The sequence below is a fragment of the Bombus affinis genome, chromosome 1 (genome assembly GCF_024516045.1).
Source record: "Bombus affinis isolate iyBomAffi1 chromosome 1, iyBomAffi1.2, whole genome shotgun sequence".
Taxonomy (NCBI): Eukaryota; Metazoa; Arthropoda; class Insecta; order Hymenoptera; family Apidae; genus Bombus; species Bombus affinis.
Window position 1 is genome coordinate 7,693,617 of NC_066344.1, and position 20,660 is coordinate 7,714,276.

Sequence of the window (20,660 nt, forward strand, 5' to 3'; positions counted from 1 at the left end):
GGCTCGCAGTCGAACGCGGCATTATAACTTTAATCATGATTAACAGTTTTATATAGCGATTGTCAAGCCTAACTCTGATAAAGTCAGTTTGACGGCGACGTGTTCAAACAGCCGGTGCGTCCCTCAGGCCAGCGTCCAAGCGATGCGCCACCGGGGAAATTAGCCGGCAAAATAATTCATGGGCGAAGCTTTTATTTGACGTCCACGCGGAATCCCTGATATTACGAGGGAGAGGCCTGCCCGGGTCGCGTAAACAAATGCGCTGCAAAATTGTTGATTCGCGCTAAGTACCCTCCAGAGCCTTTATCGTTTCGCGAACACCGACAAAGTTAACGCGGGAAATATTGTCGCCGCTGCAACATCGTTTCAGTAAACCGACGACTATAATAGCTGTGGTTTTGTTGAAATTGCTTCGTTCACACATTTTTCCTTGTCCAAGTTTTTCTTTTTTGTAAAATTATAAATTAAAAGTGTTGGAAGTTTTCCATATAATTGTCTAAAAATATCATGGTATTTCAAGAAAACACGTCGGACACAGTTCACAAACGGATATTAGAATCCTGCAACTTTACGTGACAAAGAATTCGAAGAAAATTTCGTAGGCGCATTCTTTTCTAGAAAATATCCTGTGTGTCGTACTCCAGAAGCAAACCTTCCTCCACTCTTTTGTTAAATTTCTAACGTTACACTCCCTTCGACCGGAACTGTTTCTGCTTAAAGTTTAAATCGCGTAAAACCGAGGGGAATAAGAGGTCGGACGCTTGAAAGATAAATAGAAGGATGGAAGGCGTGGACGACCGGTTGGAGGAAAGGAGGCGGCTACGAGGCGAGGGCTGTACGCGAGAGGGTTAGGTGTTTGTCAACGGTTCTCGGTAGTTAATTACCTTACATGAAAGGAGGCTGCAGTCCTTACGGCACTCGACTCGGTTCCTGCGTGCCATCAACCTCTTACCTTCGCTTCGTTCAACAGCCTTGAGTGCCACACACCCTACGCTTTCTCGTCACCTGCGAGAGTTTACGATGGTCTAATCTGATGAACGAGTTACGTTCATCCCCAGCATGTAAGCTTGCCCCGGATAGAAAAGGGAGAAACCCGGGAAAATTTGGGGTGAAACGTGCCGTTTATGTTACTCGTAGAGGCTTGAACGTTTGTGTTTAAGTAAATGAAATTGGGACGAAAAGTTGATTTAAATTCTCAAGCCGAAGGGAGACTTCCTTTTTTACGGTGTTTCAAATTTTCCAGTAGCATTGATTTTATTTTATGAGTTTTTCTCCATTATGTGCATTAATTTGAGTACCCCGTTGGAATAGGATTGCAAGAGACAGTGCTCATTTTGGATTTTTCTTTCTGGATTTGCCAGACTTTCTCACCAATGCAGAACAAAGAAAAAAGAGAAAATCAAGGAACGAGCATCATACGTCGCGAAAATAGCACGAAAAACAGCGGCCCGTTCTTCCGATGATTTATCGTTGAAGTTGCACAAAGCGAAACACGAATTCCCGATTGTGTAACGATGATTCATAGCAATATAAAGCGCGCGCAATAAAATTGTGCAGAAGTTCGCTGGGGGAAAAAGAGACAAATCGGGCCAAAAGACAGTTCGATGAAACTATCGCATCGTTGTATCGGTAAAATCGATCTTGGCTACGACTTTGCCCTTTTTCCATTTTGAATTTTCATAAATGCGTTAACCATCGTCGATCGTACGATCTAAAAAGTATTATAAAACATTGAACAATTCTTTCTTCGTGGCTGGATCCGCCTTCTAATTTTGTCTCTCTTTTCTTTCACGGCCGATTATCTCCCCGCAGATGCGAAATAAAACGGAATTACTGTGAAAGAAGGAAAAAGAAGGGCCGAGCGTACGGAGAAATGGAAAAACGTAAAGGAGTCTGGATCTTCGTCTAAGCATTACCGTGATTACGCCCTCTCTCATAAACTATTACACTGCACTTGCTTCCGACATCTGCATCGTTCCGCCCCTCAAGGTTACCGTCTCAGATTCGCACGCGTCTGCCTTCCCAGGCGTGCTGATAATCGTCCGTATCTTTCGCTGAAATTGGACGACGCCAGAGAAATTCGTGTTACGATTATTGCCCCGATTCCTGTTATGGAAAGCTCAGATCCGTAGAATATCAAATTTATAATATTAAAATTTACAATACTGAAATTACAAAGTTTTTAAATGGATACACGGTAGAATTTCACGAGGATTTCAGTAGGAAACTGATGTACATATTTTTCAGAATGGTACATAACATCTGATACTCTAGAGAACAAATTGAACAAATGGATATAATTCATACGTGTAGCAGCCCATGACCATAAAGAAAGTTCCAGGCTTTAAGCATATGTGTTGGTTACATCGTCTGCGAAACGACGTCCGAGGCCAGGACGTTGTAAAAAAAGAAGCCCTGGCCAGGATGTCGTGAAAGAATAAACCCTGGGACTTACGAAAAAGACTTGGGCCTTCGGCAAGAATAAACTGTTCTCCTATCCCGGAAAAAAACTTCCTCTTTCGGGGACCTCAGCCCTCTATATAAGAGGAAACGAGGAAAGCTTGAGACAGACAGAGAGAGAGAGAGAGAGAGAGAGAGAGAGAGAGAGAGAGAGAGAGAGAGAGAGTTGCAAGTGATCAGTCAAATCGAGTCGACGGTGAGTACGAGAGGAACAGTCCGAGTACGGTCCAGGTAACACGCGCTAGTAAGTCTGTCAGGTCTTCCTCGTGTCATTAATATTAATATTATAATAAATTAATCCGCGGAGTATTTCTTTGGCATGCTTCACGTCCTACCACCTCACGTATTACTGTATATCTAAATACATGAAGATTTCTCTATAGAAATTTTATTACGTCCACGGTATCTGGCCAATTGTACATTTTATCCCACCTGTCATTTTTCCATCGAGTCTTTCGTATGACGTAGAACGGAATGAATATCTAAAAGTGCGGTTGACGTCATTCGAATTTTTTTTTCCAGAAAAGCGTTCTTAACACCTCGTTCTATTGATGGCCAAAGCTCATCGTCGAGTGCAAACACGCGAGCCTATCTGCTACAAACATTTGCACTTGCAATTAGCACACTACGTCGATGCTAAAAATCCTCGAAGCCTCGTTCGCGAAAACAATCGGCCATCACGAATCGAATCGGCGAGGCAAAAATATCTCGGCCGTTGTCCCATTGAAAGCAATTACCCTATCGGTATAGAGGGCGAGTAACCCGGGGTTGGGTTTCGCGTCCCTATCCCGGACGCCTTTCTCGTCGCTAAACTGGGATATACGTATATGCAATATACCGGTACATATCCGTGGACAAACAGAGAACACATTCCCGCCTCTCTGTCTCCCTTTATCCCTTTCTCCGTGGTCGCATAGCCGAGCGAGAGGGCGGTAGAGATTGCAAGTAGCGGTGGTCGCGGGATACATCATTCATACATAGCCAAATCTCATATCGGTTTCTGATCCTCCGGCTATGACGGCCTTTGAAGCGTTTCTCCTTGCCCCTACCCCGTTGCCCGCACCCACACTCGCTTCGTTCTCATCCCCTGGCCTCTCTCTGTTTATTGTTACGTCGCATTTATGTATGAAGCAGCGCGAGATGCCATTGTCACGGACACATGACGCGCTACAGAGGGATGGACAGTGGGAGGAACGGGGATCGAGTCTCTGTCCTTTCGGAGCGGAACTTGGTAACAGTGAAAATGGAAGCAGAGTTATTGGGCCAAAACGGAAATCGATGCCCTACAGTTCTCCCCTTTGCCTGCTTGGATTTTCCTGCTTCTTGTGCAAGATTCTATACTCCACGTGAACGTTGTGTCTTATCTGCAGTGTTTAATTTATCCGGTCATTAACCGAGGTCTTTGATCTAGGGATGATCGCTACGTGTCAAAAGTTTTGGAGGGTGGGTTGCACAGTGTTGCGCAAGATTGTAACGTTGTGTCGTCGTCTTCGCGCGTTTAACGATTTCGCTGTTTCTTCGATTCATTCCCAGCACCTGTAGCGGCCTCTTATTGCTGGAATATGTAATTGTTGCTATTGTAGAAGGATGTCTTAGATAACAAGGAAATTAAACAAGCACTTTGTAGAAGGACGTTTTTGTTAGGTACCGATGAATTAAAAAATTTCTCAATTCTGTTATATTTAAATTCCACATTTTATCATTTTGTAATTAAATTGCGAAGTCTGCTCGTTATTAAAAATTTTTAGTTACATTGTGTTTCATTTGCTCTGTTCATAAAAATCATTAGGCCAAAAGAAACAAAAGATATCTCTCAGATGAATCTTTGAAAAAATTAAAGATTTGAACTTTGAATCTAAATTGAAGCAAAATATCACGAAGAAGAAATACGAGAGTCGTGGACTGAGCTATTCGCGTAGAGTTTTCATCGTTCTTACCCGACGAATTGTCGTTTCAGACCGAAAGTTTGGCAGTAGCGCAAACTGGGAAGGCAGAGTCGACGAATGGTCGACGGAGGGAAGACTAAACGGGCAGGAAGCTATTCGACGAGGTCGTTTCCGGTCGAGTCTGATGCGCCTTCACTCGGATCCCGACGTTATCGCGACAATTGAATGGCTCGAATCCTCCTTGCTTTCCCGCTCTTGCTGCGCGACCACGATAAGCTTCAGAAACAATCCCTAACGGTCTCCCTCGCGAAACCTCGGTACCTGTATCCCCAATCGTCTTTCTCATTCCACACTTTCCTCTGTTTCTCCCGATGGAGCTAATCATTAATGGAAAAAAAGGCGTTTGCTTTTAATTGTCGTATTCCGAGTGCAAATCCAAGACATTGAAACGCAAATAATTCTAAGCCATCTTATATTCCTTGAAAATAAAGACGCAAAGCCTATAAATTATCATTCTAATCTCCTTATTCGGAGAACCAACACTTCATCGTCAATTTATCGCATTTTTGTACAATTATTTCATTTGAAGTCATTGTGCTTTTGCGCATTTTTACAGAGAAATTCAGAAAAACAAAAAACAGTGATTGAATTGTTAAGACAGACATTACTGTTTAAACCAAAGATCTCTTTAACGAAAACATCAACGAATGCGACCAACAATATAAAAATTGCAAAATCTCCCATTTTAACGAACTATTTTGCTACAAAAATTGTTATCAACGCACAGATCTCGCAGCGGTACCGAAGTTGGACAATTGAATCGGTAAATCGCCCCTCTGACGATACAACTGTTGTGGTAACGACGGAGATAAGTGCGTGATCTCACAATGTAGGAAACGATATCGCGTCGGTGTATCCTTGAAATGTAAAGTTCCGTCGTTCCGATCTTAATCAGTTATTCCAAAGGGCTGCCCCTGCAGTCACAATCCTCCGGCAAATTCCGCCTTCCGCATTGTTCCCTAAATGCAATCGACCGCCTCGGAAGGCTTGCAAACTTTCCCCCTTCGACTGGTTCTTCAAAACCGCGAGGAAATCGTAGTAGACCATGGACGCTGGCCGAAACTTTCCCAGAGTATTATTCAATGAGGTGTTAGGAATTGTTAAGAGGGAGGCAACGTCTTAGTTTCTACCATGAACGAGTATTAACAAAGATATGCTGTAAATGTAACAATTTTCAGAAACTGTAAAAGGATTGTTTCATTCTGAGATATCTTGTCAATGTTAAATTTCTCGAGATTCAGATATTTATATTTTTAGAAGTATTTAATCTCATTTATATCCTTCTTATTCTGTTTTAACAAACATTTTTCTATCATGTGATGAATAGTCCTTGAAAGTCCATAAACTTTATACGATTCAGTGCATACTGTAATTAATATCAGCGACTGGCACTTAAATTGGTTCAGAGAGTTATGCAGAATCAATAAGCATAGTGCAATCTATGGATATACATTTGAAATTAGGTCAATTGATGTAAACACGATCACTTCAAACATTTCGAAATTGAAGCTTATAGTAATAGAACATAACAACTTCGCTTGAATAAGTCTACAAAATCTCTCTTTCATAAATTTTACTTAAACAGAAATGAGAAATTTCTCTTGTTCCTATAAAGATTAAAAGATTTCCTAGAAGTCAAGCGGAAAAGAAAAACGCAATGACAGTCGTATTACTCTGTAACAGGTACGATTAATTCGATTATCGGGGATAATTGACGGGTCGCAAGCATTGGTTTCACTTATGAAAGAGATCGTTGATTGATTCACGAAGGCGCACAAATATGTCGCGACGAACTAATGCACGGTGTATCGTATTGGGCACAATCTGCAAAATCCGATTACAGTTTGGCGCTACACGGCCCCGATCGACAAACTAAACTGAGTTAAGCCTGGTATTAGAAGCAAAGCCTCGTTTATTAATTCAAACCGAAGTTAACCCTCTGTGTTTCTCCTCGCGAACTCGAGGAAAACCATTGGGGTGTGACATTACAGTAGCTGGCCCACTACACGGTTAGATCAAAGTTAATCCGTGCAAACACACTGTTCTCCTTCGTATCGCAAATGATGTACAGAGTGTAATGATATTCTGTGCCGATCGATTTTTCAATTTTCACTGCAATGAGACATCGTTTCAGTGAGACTGATCTCTTCCTCGAGCAGATATTCCTGTGGAATAATTTCGTTAGTTTACACGAAATGATTTACCCGTGAGACTCGTAATACGATTTCCGCCTTCTTTACATGAAATATTCTGTCTATCATTTTGAAACTGACGAAAGCTATATTATTATTATGTTTCTGTGCCATCTTCTGAAGATGTGGATTCAGTGTATAGAATAATTTTGTCTTAGCATAAGAGACTATGTAGTAGATTACCATGATACGCACGATCATAAATTATTCATGTCTAACTGTTAACGAAGATTTTTGCCAACTCTCTACTCTACATTCTAAAAATTCAAGCTTGTTGCCCGGCCATATTCGTGTTCAAACCTTTCTACTCTTTTCCACGAACAATTTTACGATCGGGGGTATCAAATTTCTTATTGCGCTGCATGGTGCCTTCGCTGAGAAGCATCGCAGCCGGAGATCACACGCCAGGGGAATGGTTGGTAGCAATTTGCGAGCAACCTCGTTACTGAAAGTTCGTCGTCCGAGGGACCGCGGTACTCCGCTTACTTCGCCGCCAAAGTAACGCGACGAAGGTCGCAAGGGTGCAGCCTTAACTACGTTGATTCGTCGCCAGGCTGAAGTCGAGTCAACGGGCTTGGCCAACGTAAAGAGAGTGAGAGAGAGAAAGAGGATTGGTGTAGCGATGGTGTGCAACAGACGAAGCGTTCCCCAGGTGGGAAGGGAGTTTGCATAGCGGAAGTACCCTCGAATCGATTCATCGAAAACATCTAACCCTCTAGAAGGGCCGCTCGGCGCGTCTCGTGGGAGAACTCGGGAGGAAGGTCGCCAGAGAGGTGAGGAAGGGTATCGGGGGTTGGAACCAAGCCGCATCGCGAATAGGAAATTCTCTTCGTCCTACCGGGTCTTTTCCTTCCTTCTTTCTTCCCCTCTCGACCCTTGATTCGGTAGGCTGCACCCACCGCCCTCAACGAATCGCGGCACGCGGGTAGAAAATAGGAAAAATGAAATTCCTTCGTGTACCCGCGACCGTCTGTCTCTCCACCTCCTTCTGCCTTCTATCGGACCACCCCCGACGGGCGAACGGCGCCGGTACGCTCGTGCTACCGCGGCGAGTATTGAATATTCAAAACTTTCCTCTCGGAAGAAACTTTCGCATCTTGCACAACCTGCTGAGGAGGAGGCTTAAGAAGGAGGTGGAATCTCGCTCACCTTACCTTCTCGTACTTTCTCTCTCCCTCTCTCTGTCTCTCTCTTTCTCTCTCTGTCTCCTTTTCTCTTGTCCTTGCTTGTGGACTTTCACGTGGTTCCATCGCTCCTTGCACCGTCTGCGGCAGACAGATTTGATTTTATGAAAACCATGGAATCGTCTGGAAAATGTGAATAATTGTTAGCTTCTGAATTCTTCTCGGTTGCGACTCGATGTGCCACAACGCGGTCCGGAGTTTGTGGTTCCTTCAAGAGGAGCTGACTAGGAGCTGGTAATACATTTTGTTTAATCGTAGCTTCAAAAAACTTCGTTGTAATTTTTCTCCTTTGGGGGAGGGGGAGGTTATCCCTTCGATGTAATTCGAATTAGATTTGCTTAAACGAAATTTTCTGGACTTCAATATAGTAGCCTCAGTAATTTGTCGAAAATAATCACAATCCTAAATTCTCTTTGCACTCGAATTTGCACCCTCTCAGAGCTGATACGCTTTGATGTGGACCACCTCAGAGATTCGCGTGTGCATGCGATGCATATCCACAGATTGCAACCTGCGAAGATGCTCCTTTGGGCATTTCCGGCACTCTTTTCATAAATAAACTACCGACCATGTACATAAATATATACACGAGAGTATTGTATAAATAATATGCGTCATCCAGCCATATGATAATCACCATTTGAAAGTAAAAGATGGTCGTCCAATATCCCTAATGCTGTCCTCCGAAAAATTAAAATTTCTCCTTTAGTCCATCTTATATACAAGGTCGAGGAGCACCGTACCGGAAGGATCTTTCCTCAGCCATCAAGCAGACATCAATTTCGGATTAAGACTTCGCCCCGACCACATCGAGAATTCGATAATCAGTGACTGTTGAAATTTTTCAATGCTCCCTGGTACTTCTTTCACCGCGGCCGTTGGCCACGCGAGCTTATTAGTTAATGGAAAAGATGAACGCGAAAAAGGAAGGACTCTGGCTGGCTGGAAATATGATTAAGCCTTTTTCACGCGGTCTGTGGAGAGAACGATGTCGTCCTATCTGTGGCACGATCTTTGCCGCTCGTCCGAGAACCGAAGAGACTGATGTAATTACGTCGAGCGAAATGGAGCCAGAACGCTGAAAGGAAGCGTGGCTGGCTAGGTAGCGCACAGGTTAAAGCATGATAATGGCTGACCGAAAGGACGATTGCTTAAAGAGGCGAATATTTTCGCGCTGCTTCTACGAATGATTGTTTACGATTTTCGTTTCTTTTTTATATCTATGGAAAAATTAACGGGCAGTTTGAATGGGAAATTCTCTGGCTGCATTTTAAACAGAGACAAATGGTACGGTTAAAATGTTCACAAGGTGCATAATTCGATCAGCTCGGTGCACTTTGAACGAGAGAGTCTCCTTCATGGCGCCTCTGCGACACAGTTTAATGGCGCAATCGGCACTCCGCTTTGACGCCTCTCTTCGCGTGTCTCGAGTTTCAGAGTAAATCTTGAATAAGATCTGCATCTTGCAGCTCAGACCCAATCTGACGGAATTTTCTACCGGTCGTCAGAGATCTTACGAACGTTTGCGCGGAACGGTATTAAAGGATAAGTGGACGTAGTACGGAATTTAATTTCTTCGCATCGAGCTAGCGTTATATAAAATACGTATTATCTATAACGTTCAAGGTAACGACGATTCACATTAAAAACGGCCCCTCTTGTGTAATAATTTACCAACTAGTGATATCGACACGTTACAGATCGTAGATTATAAATTTCTCTTTTACAATTTTATAACTTTTCGTAATTTGTAAGATTGTTCTCAAAATTTCAGCTAATCTTGACTTCTGACTCGTAAAAGTTTACTAACAATCTTGATTCAATTGTGCAAAAAGGTTCTGGTCATATTTCTATCAATTTGGCTCCTTCAGTCCTTTCACTCCGTTAAATTGAAGCTTAATTGTTCAAATATGCCAATAAAGATCGAAGATTCCACAGAGAGTTCGGCAAACTGAATGTTCCATCAACTTCCGGAGAAGCTAGAGGCCTTTAGAGAAGCAACCGCGCCACCCTTCCGGCGACGGAGATGCGAAGAGGTATTAGTTCACGCACGTGAAAGCTGTTCGTCGCAATTCCGTGGTTCCCATGACGTTGAAACGCCGGCGTCGCGACGCACCCGCAGGAATCCGCATAGTACGTCGTCGAAGCTCGCTGCCGGAAGCAGCGGCGTCCCTCCGAGGATGTTTGCACGCATCCTAGCTTCGGAATTCATACTTGACATCAAAGCAACGTCTGCTCGATGCATTATGTTAACGCACACACATATACAGACGCGGGCACCTACACGACCGGTTTACGTCGTCGTGCGTGCTCCAATCGGCGCGAACGGACCGACGCTGTTTCGTCTGTCGCTGCCTTGGATACCAGTCGTAATTACTTGGCGTCGGGACGCCGCTTTACGCTAGTGTTTGTAATGCTCGATTGCGCTTCATCGAAACGTCTTTTGGTAAATTGATACAATTTCGAAGTTCTTCGAAGAGAACTGTTTTTAAGAAAATTATATAACATGGATTTCTAGATAACTCCCGATTATATTACTAAGAGAGTGTTAGTTGACTATGAATTTAAAACATACTTGAAAAAGTACTTGATTTTTAGTTGGTTATATTTTTTACAATGTTTCTATCACTTTTATTAGTATAACCTTACAGTTTTGTCATTTCCTGTTCAATCAATCTAATTGATAAAAATTTAATATTGATGAAAGCTGTTAAAGAGAGAGAGAGAGGAAGAGTGCACTTGTTAGATAAAAAGTATTTCGAAACTATAATTGAGTATGAGATATCACATGTAAATTATATTATCGCTCACGTTTGCTCTAATCTTGTAATTACTGCAATTCTATATTCTGTTATCGATTCAAGTGTCCGCAACGCAGTCTTATATTAGTTTATGTTTATGCGATAAGATAAAATGGGTGACGTATAATTAATACCTAAGTAATACGTAAGTTTATCAAATATAATAAATCACATTTTTATTACATTGGTCTCTTCGTGGGAATATGAAATGTTAAAACTGATAATACGTAAAAAGTGTATAACACATGACCATTATAATTCCGCTTTATCGGTGGTCACGTAATTACAGTTAAGCAGCTCATTACATTGCGACGCAATATTTTGAATTGTGTAACACTTACGTAATGATTCATTCGTATTTAACTCGAAAATTCGAGAGAAACTTACTGAAAAAAAAAAAAAATTATGACAGAACACACGTGGATATAAACCGAATTTTATTAAATCTCTTCAACAACTGATGAACTGCGACGCTCGATCGTTCCCGCGTCACTCTTCACTGTATTAATTTCCCTGCTGAAAATAATCACGGAAATAACGATATTCCGCCGACATCGTTTTAATGAAATGTCACGGATCGAATACACGGTAGCTCGATACAGAAAATGGAATAATGTATGGTAACGTACCAAGTTGCTAATATACAGATCCATGTAAACGAACCGGTAGATTAAAATTGTATTGCCGGAAAGAAATTTGTCATCGCGATCCTAATGGTAAAATTTGTCATTATCAATCACTGATCGTTTCTACCAACAAATATAATTTTTCCTTGTCGAGATAAATATCAAAAGATCCATAAAAATAACGTATGATTCACACGTATTTCGAAGGTAATGCAACTCGATGTTTCAACAAAAAAAAAAAAAAAAAAAAAAACAAAAACAAACGGAATTATTTTGAATCGTGACACTTTTGAAATATATGTACCATTCCAACGTTAAAAGTGTTGTCAGAATCAGTGAAAAAGACGTATGGAAACATCGTAGTACACGTGTCGAAAATTATTTAAAGTTTCTGCAACGGTAAAAAAACCGCGCATAGGTAGTCGACTCGCAAATTGACTGAGTCCTGACCGTACTGGTAAAATATGGTTCTCCGGATGAGCGTGTACCAGGGTTTGCAGCCTCTTCCCAACTCTCGAGCTTTAACTCCTTCTCTTTTTCTCTCCGTTATTCTATATGGCAGCTCGTCTCGTCTGAACGGCAACCTTCTTGCCTGATTCACGGCAGTCGAGGCAGCTGGGCGCGAAATGCGATAAACTCTCGCGAATCCCTCGCGAGTGACGACGTCGAAAAATATTTACTCCTCGAATGCCCGTCGGGCGTTCCTCTTTCCTAAGCCTTTACCCCCTCGTTCTCCTCCCTCGTCGCTCCCGTCTTTCCCGTCTTTACCCGTCCGAGGCTTCTTCTCCTCGCCAAGGCCTCTTCCAGTACGCTTCGGCAGAAACTCGTTTATCCGCGGGCCAAGGATATTTACATAAATCAGCCATGCAATCTCTTTTTATATTTTGCGAAAGCATGTCCCGAATATACGCGACACAGCTCCGTATACACGCGAATGGTAGTGCGTTCAAACCTTTAGGTCGTACACTCTCACCACGGGTAGAACGTGTGGCTCTGTCCTCGAGGCCGAAAAGCATCCGAAATACACGGCTATATACGCGTCCGGTTTGGTTGTTTCCGGGATGGGGCAACTTTTCTGTTGTCATTCTTCTAAGATAACCGGGTCACTGGGAAAATGCTTTCTTTTTACGTCTAGTCGCGTATTTTTTTTCTTGCCTGCCTTCGGTTTTCTTTCGTTGCATCTTCTTAGTTTCCTTTCTTTCTTTATATTTTTTCATTCCGATTTCCTCCCGTTTCCACTTCCATTTCTTTTTTTCTACACCACGCCGATGAGGAGTTTCTATTCGTGCAAGGGTGAATACGAAATACGAGGCCTGCGACCCAACACCGATTTTATACCCTCGCTCGTATTACGCTTTTCTGAAGCTTTATCTCCGCATAAAAGAGTCAACCGAATGAATCCGCTGTTCAATGAATTCGGTGTTACGACCACGTATAATAAATAGCCGTTTCCGCCCATAGGATTACTTGGCAACGTCTTCCCACCCTTCGTCGTTCGCGAAATTTTTTTATATGACGTTTCCTCTTGCTCTTCTTCGCGATATGTATTCCAAGCAAGCCATTATATTCGCGTTCAGTTTGGAACACTTCTTTTGGTAAGATACCTACGATTAATATTTCACAGAATTTTCTTAACAATGTTATACCAATGTACTAAATTCAACAGTGCAGAATCTCCAAAAATCGATCATTACCAACTTCTTAACATCATTCGTAATTACAGTACCTCCAGTTCACGATCATCTAATAATTATCTGTCTTTAAGCATAGTTGCAAATATATTCAGTAAAATAAGTATACATATCGAGATCTAAATAAATGAAGCCGAAGGGGTAAGATGAGTGAGATGTAGTCGCGGTACTTTTGGTTAATGAAATTGAGGTCGGGTGTAATAGGGTGAATTTCGAGCCGGCTTTGATGTCGTCGTACCCAGACGTGACGTCGCAGGATTCATCCCCGTCCAAGAGATGTTCGTTGAAATATTAATTAATCGACGAAAAACAAACATAGACGCGGACTCCGACGTCCGATTATTTTTTACCTTCCAGATATAATTAATTAAACGCGATCCGCGACAACAGGAATTGTTTTCTTCGGCTCTTTTTCCACGCTCGGAGGAAATCGAGCGTGTTACCCCCTCTGGCGATTAATTACTCCTTCTGTGTTGCCTGTTTCTTCTCTTACACCAATGGTAGTTTGTATCCCGGTTTCCTTCCGGGAAGACTTTGTCTATCGTCGATAAATTTCTTCCTGGCTCAGAAACTGGGATGAAACGATGATCCTGTTTGCGAGTAGACCTTGATCGAGCGCTGATCCTGTGCGTCTTCGACGTCTTTCAAGCGAGAGACGGGTAGGACGCAGGTGCGAAACGGAAGACGCATCGAGCGAGTACGACGTGGCATGGTAATTGTAATTAATTCTATCGAGACTCGGAAGTTCCGATGTTGGTATGTGACTGCAGGGATGACGAGAGTGCTAGGGTTAGCTCGACGTATACATTAATGGAGCTTAACGAAGTTTTAACGCGCAACGAGGTTCAACCAACTCTGAAAGATTCCGAACGTTTACCTAGTTACACTTGCAAATATTGATGCTGCCGAGACGCGCAAGTTTAACGAGTCCAAGTTCTTCGACCGGAGTTCTAAGCCGTCCTAATCTTACCGTCGATCGTAATTTCGAAGGTGAATTAATTCTGTCCTTTATACTTGATATTATTGAAGGACTTTGAATGCAGTTTGCGGTATCCACCGTTCAAGACTTCGACATAGGTTTCGTTAAATATCGCGCCGCGAAGTCTGAAACCATATGGGGACATCGCGTAGTTCATTGTAGTAATTTCGTTCCTTTACTTCTATGTTACAATGAATACGTGCTCTGACAAACGAAACATCCGATATAGCTATTGTAGTGCGTTTAATCTGATCTTTTAGTGTGTTAACCCTGCGAAAGAAGGTTCATTTATTATCATTATTGCTAGGATTTTAATTGAAAAGCAGAAGAGAAGAAAGAAGAGAGAAAGGCAATTCGGAAAAACCGATTTCAGAGAAAGGAGTTGGACAGAATGATTATATCAACTGACAAGCGGAGCACACAGCCGCGTTTTCCACTGACTGACTGTAATTTACATTTGAAATTGCTTCCGGAGCGTCGCTTCAATTTTTAACGATACTTTCCCGCGGACTTTCATCAACGAATTTCCTCTGCATTCGAAACGGCTGCGTTAATTACGCATGCTAACGACCGCTAATTCCCACACTGAATTGCAACCGCATTGTTCGCAAATGTGTGAACAATCATGAAAGAAGCTTTGCGATTTCATTCGGTCTAAACGACCGTTTCCCGTTATTGTACCGCAAAACAATTTTACCTTGTGTTCGCTGATCCGTCCAAGATCACATTCAAAACAATCAAAGAATTCGAGAATATTCGAGACGATATTTATTAATTCATAACTGGAAGTTTGGGGGCTGTAATTCAAATATTCTGACTTTAATTTTGATTTTAAATTATCTTTCAGAATCAAGTATTTCAACTGAAATATTCCAACTTAAATATTTCCATTAAAAGGGAACTATTTTCTTTGTCTATCAGGAACCGTTTGAAGAAATTCTGCGAAAAAGATTAAATATATAATCTCAATTTTAATACAAAGTACAAACTTATTGGATACAACAACTTATCTTATAGCTACAACATCACCATTAAATCAGCGATCACAGTGCATCAGTTTTCTTTGAATGAAAGTTTGGGATAGACGGAGCGTTAACAACCGCAGAACGAATTCAAGATCTCGATGCAGTCTGGATCATTCCCGATTTCTGGCGTCGTTTCAGAGACGCCTGGAGTAGCGTAGCGAAATCGTCTTAAATGTCCGATAAGCAGCTAGTTATTATCCGAGCCGGTTTGCACATCCGGTTGCCGAACCGTTGCAGCTGAGGGCCGATTGCACAAATCCGGATTATCCTTCGCTTGCGCGGATAATACTGAAAATCGTTCCCGGGCTGATGCCGTTCAGGCGAAATTTATGCGCTCGTTTCCCTCGTCAAGCCCCTTGTCCGAGAAAACCGGGGAACAATTGACGGGACCGGAAGTCCTCTAGAAATTTCCTTGGTGGCTGAAATCTGCGCGGAAACGCTGAACTGTGACGACCACGCGCCAACGATATTCGTTAAATTCGATTGAAACGCGAGGAACCGCGCTACGAGTGACGCGTTATTTTAATTCCGGTCTATCGAATATGCGATTCAATCGAAAAATAAATTCACCGTGAAAACACGACAAACGGCCGTTTAATTTAATTTGTTGGAATGGTTCCCAGGACGACCTGACGCAGTTTTGCCAAGCCTTTTGTAAGGTCTTTGATCTTTCCGCTGTGTCGGCTTTCGATTAACTGTATCGCACTGACATCGTTGAGATTCATACGTCACCCCTTACACAAACCCCAATAACCAAGAACAATTCATCTTGAAATAATTCTAGTAATTCTTCCATCTATGTGATATTTCCGTACAGACAACGCTACAAATAGTTTCTACATTCGTCGTTGAATTTCCCCAAACTTTCCAGTCAGTAGTCATTGAACACTTCCCGAGAAATTTTTCTCACACTCCTCAATCCGTCGGTTCGAGCTGACTGATATCCTTGACGATTTTCACGATCGATCGCCAAGGCGAATGGATGACACCGATCCGAGGTTGGTCGGTGAGCGCGAATACCGGAGATTACCATGAAAAATGGCCGGTCGAAATTGCCCCATGTCTCCTTAATGCTCTTCGCGCTAATTACTCTCACGGAGGGATTTTATTCTTTCATTGTTCTCGTCATTTTACGTCGCGGTTTTGTCGCGGCAGCTCGCTCGAACGCTCGTTCCCCTCCGTCTCCTTCCACGTTTTTACGATTTAATTTCGGACGATATACCTTTAAAGCGTCTTCAGAATTCTCCGTTCCAGCCCTCGGCGCTTGCAGCGAAAGGGGATGGAAACACCGGCGATTACTCGGTATTGTTTTAAATACACCTCGGGAAAAGGGGACAAAGGAAGGACGGGAATCTGGCCGAGGCGTCGCGGTAATTTCCAAGTAATGTCGGAAACGCGGAGACAAAGGCTCACCCCTTTATCGTAAACATTCTTTAAGAAAGCTCCCCTGGAGATAAAGTAACCGGGAATTTAGTATCTCGTAATACCGTGCTAAGTTATGGCACGGCCACGGACTCGTGTCTTTCTTTCCGTTTTCTTTTTCTTTCCGGGTCTACCGAAGTAGACTCTCTGCGCCGCTTGTCCAAGTTCCAGGGGGTTAATAGCCGAGAGTCCGAATCGAGAACGTCGAGCTTCCCGCAAATTGTTTTCGCATTCTCTGGGGCGTTCCCTTGATTCATTAACCTGACGGTGGAAGCTAACGTCGTCTTCGTGAAAAATGTCTTGAAGCTTCTAATTCTTGGAAGCCTAGTCCTCAGGGAACCTTCCTGTATAATAACTGCTAGCTATTTCGCTCGTACGTTTTTTCCGTTATTCCCAGAGATCCTCTCCGACGAAGTCGCGTCTGACAATTTCTTTTTAGGATGATGTCATTAACTTGTGTATAGACATCTTAGAATGTCTTGAAGAGATCCACTTTATATAGGTAACTATGTTTTAAGACTTCTTAACATCTTATGATATAATCTAGACATCTTCAAAAAAAAGTTAACCAATGATATTGTACATTTTTCCAATATCTTTAAACCGAAACTTATGTAATATTATAATCAGGTACAAAGATATTTAAAAAATTTGTTATGGATTTTGTTATGAATGGAGTTTGCTATGGAATAACTGGTTCATTTAAAGATGTTTTAGTTTGTAAAATTAATGCGGTAGAACTACGCGATTGACGATGTCACTGACAACTGACAGAAGCAACGAATTCGTCATGATAGAAGGATAAAAAGTTTTCGCGGATTGGTAAAGATAGAGTGGCACCCGTTTCACTGCGATGATTACGCTCTACAGACATTTGGCCACTGAAGCTTCCCGAGCAGCAGGATCCATTCCACTTTCGCATGCACGCACAACGGGTCTGCATTATTGCGGCTTATCCGGTATTACGCTTATGTGACGCCGGTAACATCGCAGCCTTAAGCGCACACGGTGTATCGAACACGGAATTACCCCATGAATTCTCCTCCTCCGTGGAAATTCTGCGCACAATGCCCCAAGCTTTTCTACCAGCCAGTCATACGCACACCCGCTACCCAAAACAACCGGCCGATAAACATTTTTTCGTCCTATCCTTCAGGATTTTTTCCTTCCTTCCTAAATATTCATTGTGCACAGGGTGTTTCTTATGGTGGGTAAAGAATGGAATAGATAATCTGTGTTGTATTTCAATTACGAAATTTTCAGGTTTTTTTTAAAACTACAAAACGTAACAGCCCAATCGTACGTTCATTTTACGTATATTCAAGACCACTATTCTATGAGACTTTTTTTCTAGTATACGCTTATTCTATGGAATTTTTTCTTTCTGTTAAACGGCTATTCTTTTCACGGGATATTTTCTAATTTGCCAAATATTCACCGTGTTCTTGTGGAGAAGGAATCTAAGGAATGAACGAGGGAGGGATGCCCTATTTAGAGATATTTGGAGAAATTATTCCTGGATATACGTACATAGTTTGTGTATTATTCAATTATAAACTGTGCGGTTTCTTCTGAAACCACGACAAATTTACCCGAGGATCTATCGTACCGATACAATTATTCTTCCGATCCAAAGACGCATCTTCATCCCAGGGCGATCTGAATGGTCCAAACAGCAATACCGCCTCATTAAAACCCACTCCGCGTATCCAATCTACCACACCGCAAGAAGTACCCCGTGCATTCCACCCTCTCGTTACGCGGACCAGCTGGTCGCGATAAATTCGCCGCTTAAATCGGCCGACGAGTCAACGAGAGTCGCGCACAAACCTACGCTGGCTGCCAGAGGCTAAAGCCGAGGGTAAACAAGAAACGGAGCCATTTAAATGGGACGTCTATCGCGTTTTTGCATTCTTCTCCCTTGCGTCTTTCTATTCCATTACGTAAATTACATCACGTCGATTCCGCCGCGTAATTCCTATATTCAATCTTCGAAGGATGCATCTAATTTTCCTGATTCTCGTCACCCTCTTATTTCACCCCTTGGGAATCAGCCATCGGTGGATTGTTTATGGCCGATAATTTGTAAATTTCTCTGAATTGGTTACGTTATGAAATATGATAATGGAGGGAAGTTGAGTGTATGTTACAAGCCTGGCGTGGTGAAGTGGTTTGAAAACTCTGCTTCGTGTTGAGATTGGTCTATAATATACATATAAAGAACGATTATTATAGATATTGGTATGTAGATTGGAAAATAAACTATCGTTGGAGCGTAACAGCCTCGTTGCTCTATTATTTGACAATCAAAATTTATGTTGGTCTCCATTCGAGGGTCTTTAAAACCGTTTGCCTTCGTCTCAGCCCCATTACGGTTTCAACGATGTCGTTCCGATATTCCACAGACAGCCTCCATTACGACATTCCGATCGACGAAACGGAGGAGGCACGCACGAAATTCATTCATTCGTCGGGAACCGTCAGACTCGGCTGTTGATGAGTTCATTAGAAGCCTGACCCAATCGAAGGGAAACCCCTTGGAATCTTGGATATGTTTCACGCGCCTCTTATTACGACTTATTCCGGACACTACATTGCTGGTGGAAATCGATGGAGTGAATGGGAGAGGCAAGGAAGATGGTGAACGTGTTAATGGCCCGGCTGGGAAAGCGATCGGTCGATGTGTGCTATTTCGAAGATCGCGTGAATAGCATAGGCTCGTGTTACCTTTGGAAAGGGTAGAGTAAAGGCTTCGACTCGATTTTGTCTAGGGTAGAATAGGTTGACAGGTGGTTATTCTCTTCATAAATTGTTCGAAGATTTGGATCTACGTTAGAAATTTTGAAGAAATATTTTGTAAGAATTTTTAATGCACTGTTTTTAAGACAGAAACATAAGAGAAGCGTTATAAGATAATTTTAATATGAAATAAAATTTATAGTTAAGTACATTGTGAATAATTCTAAACTGTAGGGACCATACAGAGAATTTATGATTGTCTGACAAACAATAAGTTGTCAGAAACGTATGAAGGTAATTTTCCACAACTGATTTTCACGATTTCACAATTACGGCTCGACGAAATTCTATTTCTTGAAGGGTACAAGAAGGCTATATCATTGTGGATCGATCGATCGAACAGCGGACAAACAACGGAACATCCCGACGAGACAGTCGGAACGGCGAGCGTGCAAAGCGTAAACGCAATTACGTATCCGGCGCTCGTTAATCAGGAAAAAATGTACGAGTTTAATTTCATATCGCGATCGACATCGGCCGAGGCTGCATCCTGCCGGTTAACGACATAATCTCGTTAAATAACGACGTGATTCGGCTGTGAATTCGACTCGAATTGGAGAGCCAGCGAGTACTGCTGATTACGGACCTACTCCCAAGCATTCTAATAACATTGGTGCTCTCCCTGTGGATGTAACTCACCCTGGCAACCCTCATCCCACCCGATGTACCCTCTGTCTCCTCTATTTCTTGCTGCCTGTCTCACGTTCCCGCTGCAACGCTACCAACACACAGGTGTCGTTGACTCAAAGCAGCCGTTTCATGCTTTAAGCTTCGCTCACATCGAACGAAATTTTGCGCACGATCGTGTGCTGAAGCTCTGATAAACAGTAAACAACTTAATTGAGTACGAATCGTAGAAACTGCAGTAGTGGATTTGTTCAACAATTGTATGAGAGTTGGATACCTAGTAGTTCGGTGATGAGCTGGGGAATATGAAAAGTTTCATGAAATACCTGATTATGTTTAAGAAAGTTATTGATAAAATAAGGCAGAATATATTATCTATAGTCTTAGATAAGACTTAAATCCTGCTTTCGATCCTCGAATCAAGAAATAGTTCCAAGAAATGAAGAAAAATTCGTTCTCCCCTTTTTGTCAATTCTATGCTCAGAGTCTCTATGCTTTTCTTTATATATTATGCCAAAATAAAATAAAATTTGTGTCAGTAAAATATTGTATAATTAAGTCGCACTGAATATCAAATTTACTTACTATGAAAACCTTCAAATCCTTTTGATAAGTAACCAAGACGAATCACACTCATTCCTCGAGTAAAACTTTCTTGAATCTAATCCTATTTTTTTACACCACGTATAAAATTATTCAATACAGTCCTCAATAATCGTCCTACAACGAAAATTATCATTATTAGGACTTCGTTCCAAATGGCAGATAATCACACGATCAACGATCTTGTTGTAAATTGTATTCGCGGAAACATTGTAAAATAGCTTTAAACATATGTACACATATACATATATTGTAACAGTCTTATCAGAGAACGTTCGTCATTCGTGCGAATTTGCGCCGCCCAA

At 42.1% G+C, this 20,660-nt stretch overlaps 1 protein-coding gene across 13 annotated transcripts in view; it reads right to left on the bottom strand.

Annotated features, from left to right (window-relative positions):
* The window catches only part of LOC126919929 (uncharacterized), a 174,744-nt gene that overhangs the window by 124,889 nt on the left and 29,195 nt on the right, over positions 1-20,660 (bottom strand). The gene's annotated exons all lie outside the window — the stretch shown is intronic.